Raw genomic sequence first — 13442 nt, 5'->3', positions numbered from 1 at the left:
ATTGATTGAGAGTCATTTTGTGATGTTTTATCGATCAACTGGAATGCTGCCCTATATATACGGACATTGGCTGGTACTCAAAACAATAATTAAACAAAGTTAGTAAAACAACTACAGAAAGTGGCAATGCCTGGTGCGTTGTCCACCAACGACGATATAATTTCTTTATAATTGTAAAAAAATGTTTAAGAGCAAACAAGATTCATAAAATCTAGGCCATCGGCAATTGACAGTGACCATGCCTGGTGCAGTGTCACTTGTAAGGGATACCCTCTTCGGTGCATATTAGTAGCGCCGATTTCCAAGAGAAGAACTTGAACCTTAAACTTAAACCATTTAACAAATACACGGAAGGACGTTACTACTTAAAGGGTCACTAGGTCCTGAAATCCCCGAAATGTTATGTTTTGGATTGTTTACTTAGATTATTTCAAACATCGGGTTTAAAAGGAAACCAACCTAATGTCTTACAGTTCCCGAGAAAAGACGGAAAAAAACGCTTGTTTAGGCCAAAAAAAAAAATAAGTGGGTCTCTGGTCAGCGCGCGCGTCGATTTTAATCATGCGCGTCGATCTTTTTTTTTTCCAAAATGTTCCGCGGTAGCTCCAACAGCGCCCTCTATTTCCGCACCTCCCCAATTTTTTTTTACCAAAGAGCACCAAGGAATTGGAAATTGCACCAAGGCAAATGATCGAAAGCACCAAGGCAAATTATGGAGGACACTAATGTACATGAGGACACCAAAAAAGCAAAATAGTACCCACCTTGTCTGTACAATCCAAGCTTGAAGAAAAAAAAAAAAAAAGCAAAAAAAAAAAAAAAAGCCGCGTGGCCGCGTCAATTCCGGAACTGTGGTCTGACCAGAGACCGAATATTTTTTTTTTTTGGCCTTACATCGGACATGACGGAGTACGAATACGTTTCCGTGTTGTTCTCATGTACGCTATACACGTTGTGTGTCTCGGGAACAGCGCGCGGTGACCAATCACCAATGCAAAAAAATGTGGTTTCTTCAACGTCCGCAAAAGGCGAACACTTTACGCGTACGAATGAAATCACAACTAGCATCCAAACGGCTCGAAATTATGGGGTCGCAAAAGTGGACTCCGAAATTCGTTCTTGCACGCATAATACAGAAATAACACAAAAACGCCCCGTTTTCAAAGGATAGTTGTGTGGATGTTTATATCCTACTTTAAAAAGTTATTTCCGATTATCATCATCTCGTTCAAAGCGCGTTTTGTAGCCCAATTGGACTGTTCCAGGACCTAGTGTCCCTTGAGCATACAGAGAAAACTGTTGGTTAATAATTAACACTAATTCCTAAATGAGCTCTCTGTTAGGTGACATATACGCTCTTATAGTAACACTTAAAGGTAAACAAATCTGGGATTAACAGCGTCTGTAAAAGCGCCGCATTGTCTATACTTCGCTAGTCTGTGAGCAGTGAGGGCACAGTTGACAGTTGACCATATTTTAATGATCGTAGTAAAATCAAAAGTCATAACTTTAGTTGATTATACTTTGCATAAATTTATATAAAAGACATTTTTATTCTGTGAAGAGCTTTTAAGCTCGGTTCATTATTAAGTATTTGAAGATAAACTTATCTGTGAGTAAAAAAAATGCTTACAGAGAGAATGACTTTTGGGGGAAAAACTCAAAAGTAGATTGTGTTTTGTTTCATTGTAAATGTTGCATGTTTGATTGTTTGCCTTTGTGTGCATTGCTCTCAGTGTGGTGTGATTTTTTTTTAATGGTATCCGTCTGTAATTGTGTCTGATAATAGACAAAATTAAATGTTTTTAAATCAAATTAATCGTTGCGGCTACGAAAATGTCAAATCGTTAAGCAAAATCGAAGCAGATGTTGAAAGGGATAATACTTGAAATCAGTGTTATTTTTTTCTCAACTGCAATACGTCAGGCAAAAAAATGTTACGGTTTTGAAGAGGCAAACCTCAAATTGACGAAAATACGAAATCAACTTTAAAATGTTAGGCAGTATTGGAATAAATAATACCTACCCGGATATTTACTTGACTACGCGAATGACGAAAACTAAAAACAAACTTCATATAGGTTCAAAATAAATTGTAGTGAAAAATCACATCGTAAGCGAATTTTTTTCCGAAAAAAAATCACTCCGCTTTCTACGTGTAGGCCTACACGCTAGAAAAATGATGAAAATAACGCGAGGAAAACATCACAGCTTTAGTGAGAGTAAAAATACCCGAAATCAGTATTATTTTTCTTGCCACAAAGTAAACAAAATGGGTTATGGAAATAACAAATCAAAGTGAAGAAAATAACGGCATAAAAATTAATCATCCGCAACGAGAGAAGTAAATACATGTATTTGTACTTGCAAATTGGTGCTAATTTCTAAACTTCGATGCGTTTCCAAATTTGGCCACAGAAAAAAACCCGAAATTAAGATTTAAACAAAAGTATGAAATTATGTTCAGCAGTAAATACTGGTTCTACATTGCCTCAAAAAGTCGGAAAGCGAATTTTGGCAAACGGTGGGAAAATGACGGCAGCAAAAGAAAATGAAAGTGACGAAATTACGAAAAAAAAAATCACACCATAATGAACAAAATATCTGTTTAGAAAATGACTGAATTTCAGTTATATACAGCGGCATTTCAAAAACATCAAAATTGTTGGCATTGTTGGGAAGTGCCTTCAAAAGAAAATACCCCCCCCCCCAACCAAAAAAGTACATTGTGAAAGGGTACAACTTATTGGCAACCTGCCGTTATCGGTGTCGGCACATGTTCGTGTGCATTATGACAAAAAAAAGATCATGTCTGTTTTTAAAAGTAAATAGTGGAAACATGGGTAGAATCGTTTAGTTTCTTTTTGGTAACAAGTGGCATTGTTACAAGTAGGCCTAGACATAATGCTTTGGAATGTTTCACTTCAGTAACAAATGGGCTAGGCCCAGAGTTTTCGTAACCCTGTTCACCTAGGAACAAGTTGCAGCTTTCTTCAAAGAAACTGATGATGGATGAGCTAGGCTGCTTTATCTGCACGAAAATCAACCATCCAAGGCTCCAACAGCCTCATCACACAGAAACTCGAGGAACCGGAAGCAGGGAGGAGGACCGACATATGAACGGATGACCTGCTTGCTGGGCTACCCATTACTGATTCTTGAGGTTAGTTTACATGTTGGCCTCCTCTTCGCGGAATCAATCAAGTCACAGAACTCATCAAAATGGGCGATCTGACTCCGTTATCATGTTCTTCCACAAGTTCTGGTAGCGGGCTTTGCTTTGTGGGGTTAATTCAATGTTTTCTTTCCCCTTTCTAGCCCTGGCACGAATACAGCTCAATCATTCGAATGTTTTCTTTCGTATCCTTTCAGAAAAATGAGGGCCACTGACTGATGAGGGAATTGCTTTACTGAGATTGATGAGCCTGCCTCAAGACATCGTCAGGGCTCCAACAGCCTTATCACACAGAAACTCGAGGCACCGGAAGCGGGGAGGAGGACCGACAGATGAACGGATGACCTGCTTGCTGGGCTAGCCATTACTGACCATCAGGTTTGTGTACATGTAGCCTACTTAAACAGAAACAATCAAGAACTAATCAAAATGGGCGATCTGGCGCTCTTCTATGTTCGTCCACAAACAACGAGTTCTGGTAGCGGGGCTTTGCTTTGTGGGGTTATTCAATGTTGTCTTTCCCCTTTCTAGCCCTGGCACAATTACAGCTCAATAAATCAAATGTTTTCTTTCGTCATTTGAATCCTTTCAGAAAAAATGAGGACCACTGACTGATGAGGGAATTGCTCTACTGGGATTGATGAGCCTGCCTCAAGACATCGTCAGGGCTCCAACAGCCTCATCAAACAGAAACTCGAGGAACCGAAAGCAGGGAGGAGGACCGACAGATGAACGGATGACCTGCTTGCTGGGCTTCCCATTCCTGATTATTAGGTTAGTTTACATGTAGGCCTCCTCTTAGCAGGAACAATCAAGTCACAGAACTAATTTAAATGGGCGATCTGACTCTGTTATTATGTTCGTCCACAAACGAGTTCTGGTAGCAGGGCTTTGCTTTGTGGGGTTAATTCAATGTTTTCTTTCCCCTTTCGAGCCCTGGCACGCATACAGCTCAATAATTCAAATGTGTCCTTTCGTTATTTGAATCCTTTCAGCAAGTGAGGACCACTGACTGATGAGGGAATTGCTCTACTGAGATGAGGATGAGCCTGCCTCAAGACATCGTCAGGGCTCCGACAGCCTCATCAAACAGAAACCCGAGGAACCGGAAACAGGGAGGAGGACCGACAGATGAACGGATGACCTGCTTGCTGGGCTTCCCATTACTAATTCTTGAGGTTAGTTTTTAGTTACATGTACCTAAAGAATAAGCAGAAACAAGTAATCAAATTGGGTGAATTGGCGCTCTTCTATGTTCTCCCACAAATAAAGAGTGCTGGTAGTGGGGCACTGCTTTGTGGGGTTAATTCGAACATTTCTTTCCCCCCCCCCCCCTCTTGCTCTACCTTTCAGATATTTCTTAATAATTCGGATATTTTCTTTCGTCATTTGAATCTTTTTACAGACATGAGGACCACTGACTGGTAAGGGAATTGCCCTATGATGGATGAGCCTGCCTCAAGCTGCCATAAGCTGGGAGGACCGACGGTTGACTGACTCTGCCTGCTTAGTTGGCCATTACCAATTCCTGAGGTATGTTTACTTGAAAGGAGACCAGGGATATGTAGGCCTACACTTAAATTGGTTATTCCTTTAATACTATGTCACCTCTTACGATGCTTGATTTCCTCTTTAAGTATTAATTCTAAATTATGCTAGTTTACTCTGTTTGTCATGTTTTAGAAGATGCGGACCGCCAAGCTTGGATGAGACTGGAAAATTACGAAGCTGCTCTATCTGGACAAGGATGCCCTCATCAGACACTTTCCAATTTGCGGAATATTGGATCCAAAATCAGACTGCATATTACTTTGCATTATTATAAAACATAAAAACGACGAAATTACGAATTCTTACGCCAAAGTTACCGCTATAATTGGAAGAAATAATAGCTTAAATCACTGTTACTTGTTAACTTTACTGAGATACCTATACCTGAAATATTTGGCAACGAATACGACGAAAATTGAAGGAAAAAAAGTCAAATGTGTGTAAAATACATTGCAGTGAAAATCAAATCATGAGCGGATTTTCTTCTCACAGAAATGCTTCTCCGCTTCCAACAAGTGGCCGAGAAAATGATGAAATTTACGCCGAAAATAACTGAAATCAGTGTTTTTTTTACCTTGACTGCGATACCTACCCAAAATATTTGACTAAACGCGTGTGACGAAACGTGGAAACAAAAATCAAATCAGTCCAAATTAAATTACAACGAAAATCACATAGTACGTAGAGTTTCTTCTCGCAGCACGGCACTCTGTTTCTTCAGGTAGCTACAGGAAAATTACGAAAATTACACCGCAAATCAACGTGGCATATAAGTGAAGTGACGAAACATAGTTTACACGGCTAAAAAAATCACAGCGTTAGTGAGAGAAATAATACTTGATATCCAGGGGCGGATCCAGGATTTTCAAAAAGGGGGGGCACAAAAACTTTGTGCACGTTGCACACATAACGAGACTGAAGCACGAAATCCCTTACAGGCAGGGTTGAGGGCACTGGAAGCTCTACGATTTTAGATGTTCTCTCATAGTTGCATGAGTATTTTAAGCCATTAAGAGCAAAATTCACAATGTTTATTTTTTAATTTTAATAATACTTTTTTTTCTATCAAATATAGAATTTAAAGTCACTGTTGATGTTAGTTGAAAATGAACCGCAAAATTAGAAGGTGCTGATGACAGCCCCCGGGTGAAAAAAAAAATGAAATGTGTTATTTTGCGAGCGAGCCAAAAAAAGTCATGTTTACTATTAAAACATACATTTCTACCCAAAAATTTGCCTTGCAAACAAAGAAAATAAAATAAATTGACTTTCATTAGGGGACAGCCTGCCCCAAGCAAGGGCGGATCCAGAACACAATTTTTGGGGTTTTTTTTGGGGGGGGGGCCAAAAACAAATTTGGTCCTCCAAAAAAGTGGGTCAAAAAAATTACGGCGTGGGGTTCGGGGCCCGCTTAAGGGCCCCGAAAAATGTTTGGACTCTAGATGCTCTGTGGTGCGATCTGAGGCAATTTCTTACCACTTTAACCAATGTTTTTTTGAGGAAAAGATGGTGGTGTACTCATTGCCTGCCTTTTTTGCGATGTCATATAAAAAAAAAAAATTGCTTTCGTTTTTTTGGAGGGGCCATGGCCCCCTTTGCCCCCCCCCCCCCCCCCTGGATCCGCCCTTGGCCCCAAGCAGCCCCTACCCCCACCCCACTCGATTTTGGTTGATGTTATTGTCGTTTCATTTTTGGGTTTTTTTTTTTTTTTGCTTCCATCATCATTAATAATATCCTTTTCGTTTTGCCCCTCTCCTGGTATTTTCTTTCTTTTACTATATAATGTCGTCGCAGGGCTGACAAACCGACGAATAAGCGAAAACCTTGTTTGGAGTAATTCGCGTTTGAAGTTGGACACTTCTCCGGGCGCCGTATTGTACCCTTAATGTTTCGATAAAAAAAACTTTTAGTATACATTCTGAATAAAATATGAAACTAAGTATCCACCAGGTCACTTATTTAATCAGAGAAGTTGTGCGATATGATTTTATTTGATCGTAAACGCATTCGTCAGTTTGTCAAATTACACTAATCTGCAATATCCGGTTGTTCTTCACACTGTTTGTATGCTATTCGTCAGTTTGTCGGATCGTGCGTGCACGCACGCGCAATCCGACAAACTGACGAATAACATTCGTTGGTACTTTGAACGCACACCTTACATAAGCTGGTTACCAGCGAAATGTTTGTATGCTATTCGTCAGTTTGTCGGATTGCGCGCGCACGGCGCGCGAATCCGACAAACTGCACGCGCAATCCGACAAACTGACGAATAACATTCGTTGGTACTTTGAACGCACACCTTACATAAGCTGGTTACCAGCGAAAAGTTTATATGCTATTCGTCAGTGATGCTATTCGTCAGTTTGTCGGATTGCGCGCGCACGGCGCGCGAATCCGACAAACTGCACGCGCAATCCGACAAACTGACGAATGACATTCGTTGGTACTTGGAACGCACACCTTACATAAGCTGGTTACCAGCGAAATTTCGTATTCGTCACTATGTCAAATTATGGATTTGTTTTTGTGAGTGATTCGCTACAAGGGGGGCTTTGAATCTCAAAATCCAGACAAATATTAAGAATTTTGGCATAAATACTTGAAAGAGCAACCTTCATAAAGCCTAAAAATAACAAAAAAATCGAAATCGCCAAAATGGTCGATTCGCCGGTTTGTCAGCTCTGCGACGATGTGATTGGTGATTTTAGTTCAATTCGTATTTTCTCCATTATCATCCCGCTTGTGTCTGTGTGTGTGTGAGCTTGTCTTACATACGCAGTGTGGACTTCCGAACAAAAGACGTCCACATAATGTAGGTAGCAGCGACGAAGTGTGGACTTGCCCACGTCCACACAGTGTTTCCCCATTTCTGGAAAACAGGTTTAGAGGCATTTTTGGGTTAGGTTTATCTGTAGCAGAATGAAGAGAAACACTAAAGGGAATCATTGAAAAAAAATTGGGTTGTAAGAGTTTTCACAGTTTGAGAAAAATGAGTTTTTCCACTGGTGTTCCTTAACTACACGAAAAGAAAGGAAAGTCCACACTAGGTATGTGAAACAAGTCTGGGTGTGTGTGTGGGTTTGTTTATGGTGTAAATCGAGCTCGCGCGGATGTGATTGGCTTCACTTTTGAGTCCCAGTATAATGTGTGGTAACTGCGGTCATACATACTTAATTTGTATATACACTTGCATACACTTTAACCACCATTTTTTCCATGTTCTTTTGAAGTCTGCAGGCTAAATAATTTAAGAGGAAATGAATCGTCTGCATTCTGCAAGTGTTGTCGAATCACTTCAAGAAATGTCAAGGCCTGAGGAAAATCGTTTATTTGTATTTGGGGGGGGGGGGGCTCCGATTTTCTTTAAAAGAAAAAAAAAAACAGCTTTTATTTAACGGAAATGCAAACTCATCCAAATTCCAATTTCCAAAATATAAAAAATTTGCCAGCACAAATTTCCCGAAAGCGGCAGCATTCCTGAGCTGCCGCTTTCACATACAAGGTTTCAAAATAGTCACATAAAAGATTTCTGGCTACGCAACCGGCAGTCCCAGGCATCACAGGGGAGCATCCTAGCAACAGTATTTCTAAGCAACCAGGTTGGAATGTGACGGGCATGCAGCCATGCACCTGTGGCTCAGATAGCTAATCACTCCAGTTGCGCGTGGAAGGAAGTCATATTCATGAAAGCAGACGGTCCGTGATGAAAGCAACCAATGGCATATTTATTTGCCGGGAACCGGCTCATTTCATTGGCTGAGATACTATCATCACTGTTTATCATCTAAGAATCTTCCAATTACTGACGGCAAGTTCTCAAAGGCCTTAAAGTTCGGTGGCCTGCAGCTGAGCCCAAATGTATATGCTTTGTAACGAACAAGAGTGGCATTGTATCAATTTGAACAATGCGGCTATCAATCATTCTCTGGAAAGGCTTTTCGGAGCTGACATTTTATTTGGGTATTTTTTTTCTCAGAGACAGGGGAAAACTTTATGCGAAAAATGTGGGAAACTGAATTGAACGTGAAATTTCACCTCCGTGTTGTGTACATGCACATAGATAAACGATTGGGGGATGACATTCCAAGTCCAAATAATTCATTAAATGTAGGGCTCCCGATGTCTGTTTTTTCGTAGTACGATTTTATTCTTCGCTTATTTAAAAAATAAAACTGCATGGCCTACATTATTCTTGTAAATGTTACTCTAGAATATAATTATTTCGGAATACATTTTGAAATTAAGTTTGAAGTCAAAGGGCTGTTGATGATCTTATTCGTATTCCTTTTAAAATTAGGAAAAACTAAGCATAATTCGTATTAAAATTTCCCCTGGAATCTACAAAAGAATTAACTGAGAGTTCAGAACTTAATGGGCTAGGGTGTTTGAAATCGTTTTACTTTAAAAATAAATCGAGAGAGTAAGACATACTAAATCGTATTAAAATAAACCCCTATTTATTTGATGTCTCTCTCTATCTGAGGCCGGGACAATATAAAAGGGATGACGATTAATTCTTCGTGTATTTAAAAAATTAAACGCATGGCCTACATTATTTTGTGAAAATGTTTTACTCTAGAATATATTTTGGAATATATTTTGACGCTATTATTTGAGGGATGTTGTTAATCCTGATATATTCATTTAAAAATAAGAAACACCGAGCATAATTCGTATTATATTCCCCTGGAATCTACAAAAGAATTAACTTAGAGTGCAAACTTTAACGGGCTAGGTTTTTTTAATCATTTTGCTTTTAGAGAACCAGACGTAAATCTCTCTCTGAGATCGGGAAAATAAAAAGGGGATGACGTTTTTATTCTTCATTTATTAAAAAAACCCACATGGCCTACATTATTTCGTGTACCGATACATGTTCTACTCTAGAATATATTTTGGAATATATTTTGACATAAAGCATTAAATGCAAGTGCTGTATTAAATGTGCCCCCAATTCCAGCCGGGAAATAAAAGTGTCTTATAAAAATATATTCTTGCTTTGAAATAAATTTTTAGACAATGATTGACAGGCTACCTTCAAAACTTATGCATTGTATATTTTTGTTTATAATTATGTATGATACTTATGTTCAAAGCGATTGATTTGATGACCGCCCGTCCGCCCGCCATAATGACTCCTCGAAAACGAAAAAGACAGCCATGTTCTCAAAGGAATTTTTTAATGCCCGCCAGCCCTAAAAAGACGACTCGTACAAAAAAAAAAACAGTTGCGAAAAGGGGGAGCACGGGCCGGGTGTGCCCCCGTCTGGATCCGCGCCTGTTGATATCAGTGTTATTTTTCTTACCTACAAAGTAAAAAACTTTCGATTGCGGAAGAACAAAATTAAAGAGACGAAAATTACGGTAAAAAGATTAACAGCGGCAGCGAAAGAAATAAATATTTGAAAATCGGTAATTTTCTAAACTTCTAGGCCCTATGTCATGCAAAAATTTGCTAAGGAAAAATGACCGAAATAATGTTAACAAAAAAAATTCAAATTATAATCGGCAGCCACTTCCGGTACGGTACTACACTGCTTAAAAAAGTCGGAAAGCGAATTTTGGTAAACGGTGGGGAAAATGACGGCAGGAAAAAAAGGTAAAAAAAGACGGGAATTAAGGAAAAAATCCATTAGGCCTATATCGATGTAATGAAAATGACTGAATTTCAATTAAAGCAGCAATGTTAAAGGCATTCCCCCCGAGTTCTAGGCCTACACGCCACATCTTTTTTAAGTATTATTCGTCAGCGAAAATAACTGCAATTTGTGACATTGTCAAGAAGTTTGCCTTCAAAAAGGCCAGACATATCAACAAAGCGATAGGGAAAATGGCTGTATAAGACATGCGACATATTTACTATCGCATGCGACATTTCTTCGTGTTTTTGTAAAGGTTTAAACTTAATCTACATCATTTTTGTGAGTCCGATTTAGAAAGATCCGTAGGGATACATGTTTTCTTCAAGTATATATTTCTCCTTTGAGTTACTCATTTGGTTGTCTTACTTTGACCTTTGATAACGTATAAGGCCGACAGTGCTGTTTTATTGAAGGGGAGAACACGAAAACCATAACGGAAAAAAGCGTTGCAGCAGTTAAAGAGATCGGTCGAATATAGACTTTCACGATCAAATCTTTGTGGGCTACGAGTATACCGTACTTAACGTAAATTTCAAAAGAAAGCATTTCAAGATGTGCGACTGATTTAGAGTAACATAGAAAACTATTATTTCCTTGTTGATTTTAGCCTACGTGTAACCCTCCTTCCGTATAGTACTATGTTCAATGTAAGTCCGATTTGGAAGGGATCGGCAAGGATTAAGATGGCATTTTGTCATCTTAATGTCACGTGAATTTCTTTTAATGGTTGTTTATAGTGTGCGGGTAATATGCAGTTTCCAAAGCAACCTGCCATTATCAGCGTCGGCACATTATGACAAAGTAATCGTGTCTGTTTTAAAAAAGGAAATAATGGAAACATGGGTAGAATCGTTTGGTTTCCATTGGGTCCTACCCGTACCCATGACCTGGTTATAGGTAGGCTTAGACATAATTATTGGCTACATTTGCAATGTTACACTTCAGTAACAAATGGGCTAGGCCCAGTGTTTTCGTACCCCTGTCCATTTAGGAAAGAGTTGCATCTTTCATCAAAGAAACTGACATCTAAAAGTTGAGACAAACTGGATGAGCTAGGCTGCTTTGTCTGGACGAAAATGAACCCTTCAAGGCTCCAACAGCCTCATCACACAGAAACTCGAGGAACCGGAAGCAGGAAGGAGGACCGACGGATAAACGGATGACCTGCTTGCTGGGCTTCCCATTACTGATTCTTGAAGTTAGTTTACATGTAGGATTCCTCTATAGTCACAGAACTCACAATTGGTGATTGGCGCTTTTCTGTGTGCCTTCCACAACGAGTGCTGGTATAGCATTGTGTTGCTTTGTGGGGTAAAAATCGAAGTTTTCTTTCTCCTTGCACATATTTCTTAATAATATTTCAGATTTTTTTTTTTTCGTCATTTGAATCCTTGTATAGAAATGATGACCACTGACTGATGAGGGAATTGACTCATGAGATGAGGATGAGCCTGCCTCAAGCCATCGTAAGCTGGGAGGACTGACGATGGACTGACACCGCCTGCTGGCCTGGCCATTACTGATTCTTGAGGTGACTTTACTTTGAAAACGAAAAAAGACCAGGGTATGAGGATTATAATTTGTTATTTCTCTGATTGTAGTTTGTCGCTCCTACAAAATCCACAGTGTTTGATTTCCTAATATATGTATATTTTTTTTAATTTGCTTGCTTATTTTTTCATGTTTAGGACATGAGGTCCACCAAGCTTGGACGAGACTGGACAATGACGAAGCTGCTCTACTGGACAAGGATGCCCTCATCGGAAACTTGAGTTTAAAAAACTAGCTTGCACAAAATGAAATGATAAATCAGACTGCATAATGCAATGTCATTAATGTTATACACTAAGGCAACAACACTAAACGAAAAGTAATTGATTTCATTAAATTATTTATGCCTCTAAAATAATCTTAAACCGGATACTGCAACAGACAGTTAACATTGGACAATAATGGAAACTTGCTGAAAAATTATTGTCAGGGTAATAATTTGTCACTGGCTTTTTAGCGGTGACATTTCTGGGAGAAGGGATGTTCCTTTGATCTGTCCTGGGTCATCCAAAATTATTACATCAATAAGTTCATAATTTCATACTCCTTACCTTTAATGCATTCAATTGGATCTTCTCGGTAAATTGTAAACGAGGTCTCGCCAAAGGCTTTCTATTTGCTTTTTGTTCAGTTGACAATGGAGAATTTTGCTCTATAAATCTAATTTGATATTGAAAGTGCATTTTTAAGAAAACCAATTTAAGTCATAAGAGTTTTGAAAGATTTCAAAAAGGATTAATTTATTGTTTAAAAACTGAAGAAATGTAACAAACTTTATTTAAATTTAACGTCTTTAACAAGACGTCGGTTTAACTAAAACGTGACTTTATTTCCATTGTATATTTATTAGAAAACACAAGAACGTTTAATTTTTAGGAAAATTTAAAGAATAAACTGTTCAAGAACTTCTATCCATCAAAATGCATTGCAACAGGTATAAGTGACACTCGAATTACATTTGTGTTTGTCCTTTTGTAATTTATTTCATTGCACTTTTTTTACTTGTTATATTTTTTACTTCGTATGCACAATTGTTTTTCTTGGTGGTTTTGCATGTCTTTTCATTTTCTTATTGATAATTAACTAACCTCACAAAAGGATAAACGCAATATATTTCGAGTGTTGAACTTGCCTGGCATCAAATATTTTTTTTCACATAATAGCTAAATTAGACAAAATATAGTCCTGAAATGTTTTGAAATAATCTAGGAATTTTTTTGGAGGGGGGGCGGGGCATTCCCAAGTTTTATCTCCCTTTTTAAACTCTTGTTCACAAAATGGCGAAATACAAAAACCTGGCTTCACCGTGTACAGTCATGTAAGAGGTGGCTTATGTAATAATCATCTATGGTATTATAAAGTGATTATTAATTTCTCAAATTTATTGGCCTTCTGACCAACTTTTTCCTCATTTTGAATCTTTTGTATTTGTTTGTATGAGTTGGTTTAAATATTTGTATGTCAATAAGACTAAGGAATTAAACAAAATAAATTAAACTTGAAAGATGTGAGACACTTGA

General features: G+C 38.5%; 1 long non-coding RNA gene across 2 annotated transcripts; it reads left to right on the top strand.

The window, feature by feature from the left end:
• Window positions 1-4292: 4292 nt before the first annotated feature.
• LOC119746026 lies at window positions 4293-13442 on the top strand. 2 transcript variants are annotated; one of them, XR_005273682.1, is made up of 5 exons: window positions 4293-4353; window positions 4581-4708; window positions 11332-11569; window positions 11771-11902; window positions 12060-13442. It is a non-coding gene; the product is annotated as an uncharacterized LOC119746026 (long non-coding RNA). The 2 variants fall into 2 exon arrangements; XR_005273681.1 differs by lacking the exons at window positions 4293-4353; window positions 4581-4708 and having other exon boundaries at window positions 9619-11569.

Source organism: Patiria miniata, unplaced genomic scaffold, assembly GCF_015706575.1.
Source record: "Patiria miniata isolate m_02_andy unplaced genomic scaffold, ASM1570657v1 HiC_scaffold_7, whole genome shotgun sequence".
Classification (NCBI taxonomy): domain Eukaryota; kingdom Metazoa; phylum Echinodermata; class Asteroidea; order Valvatida; family Asterinidae; genus Patiria; species Patiria miniata.
This window is presented reverse-complemented; position numbering and strand designations above follow the sequence as displayed.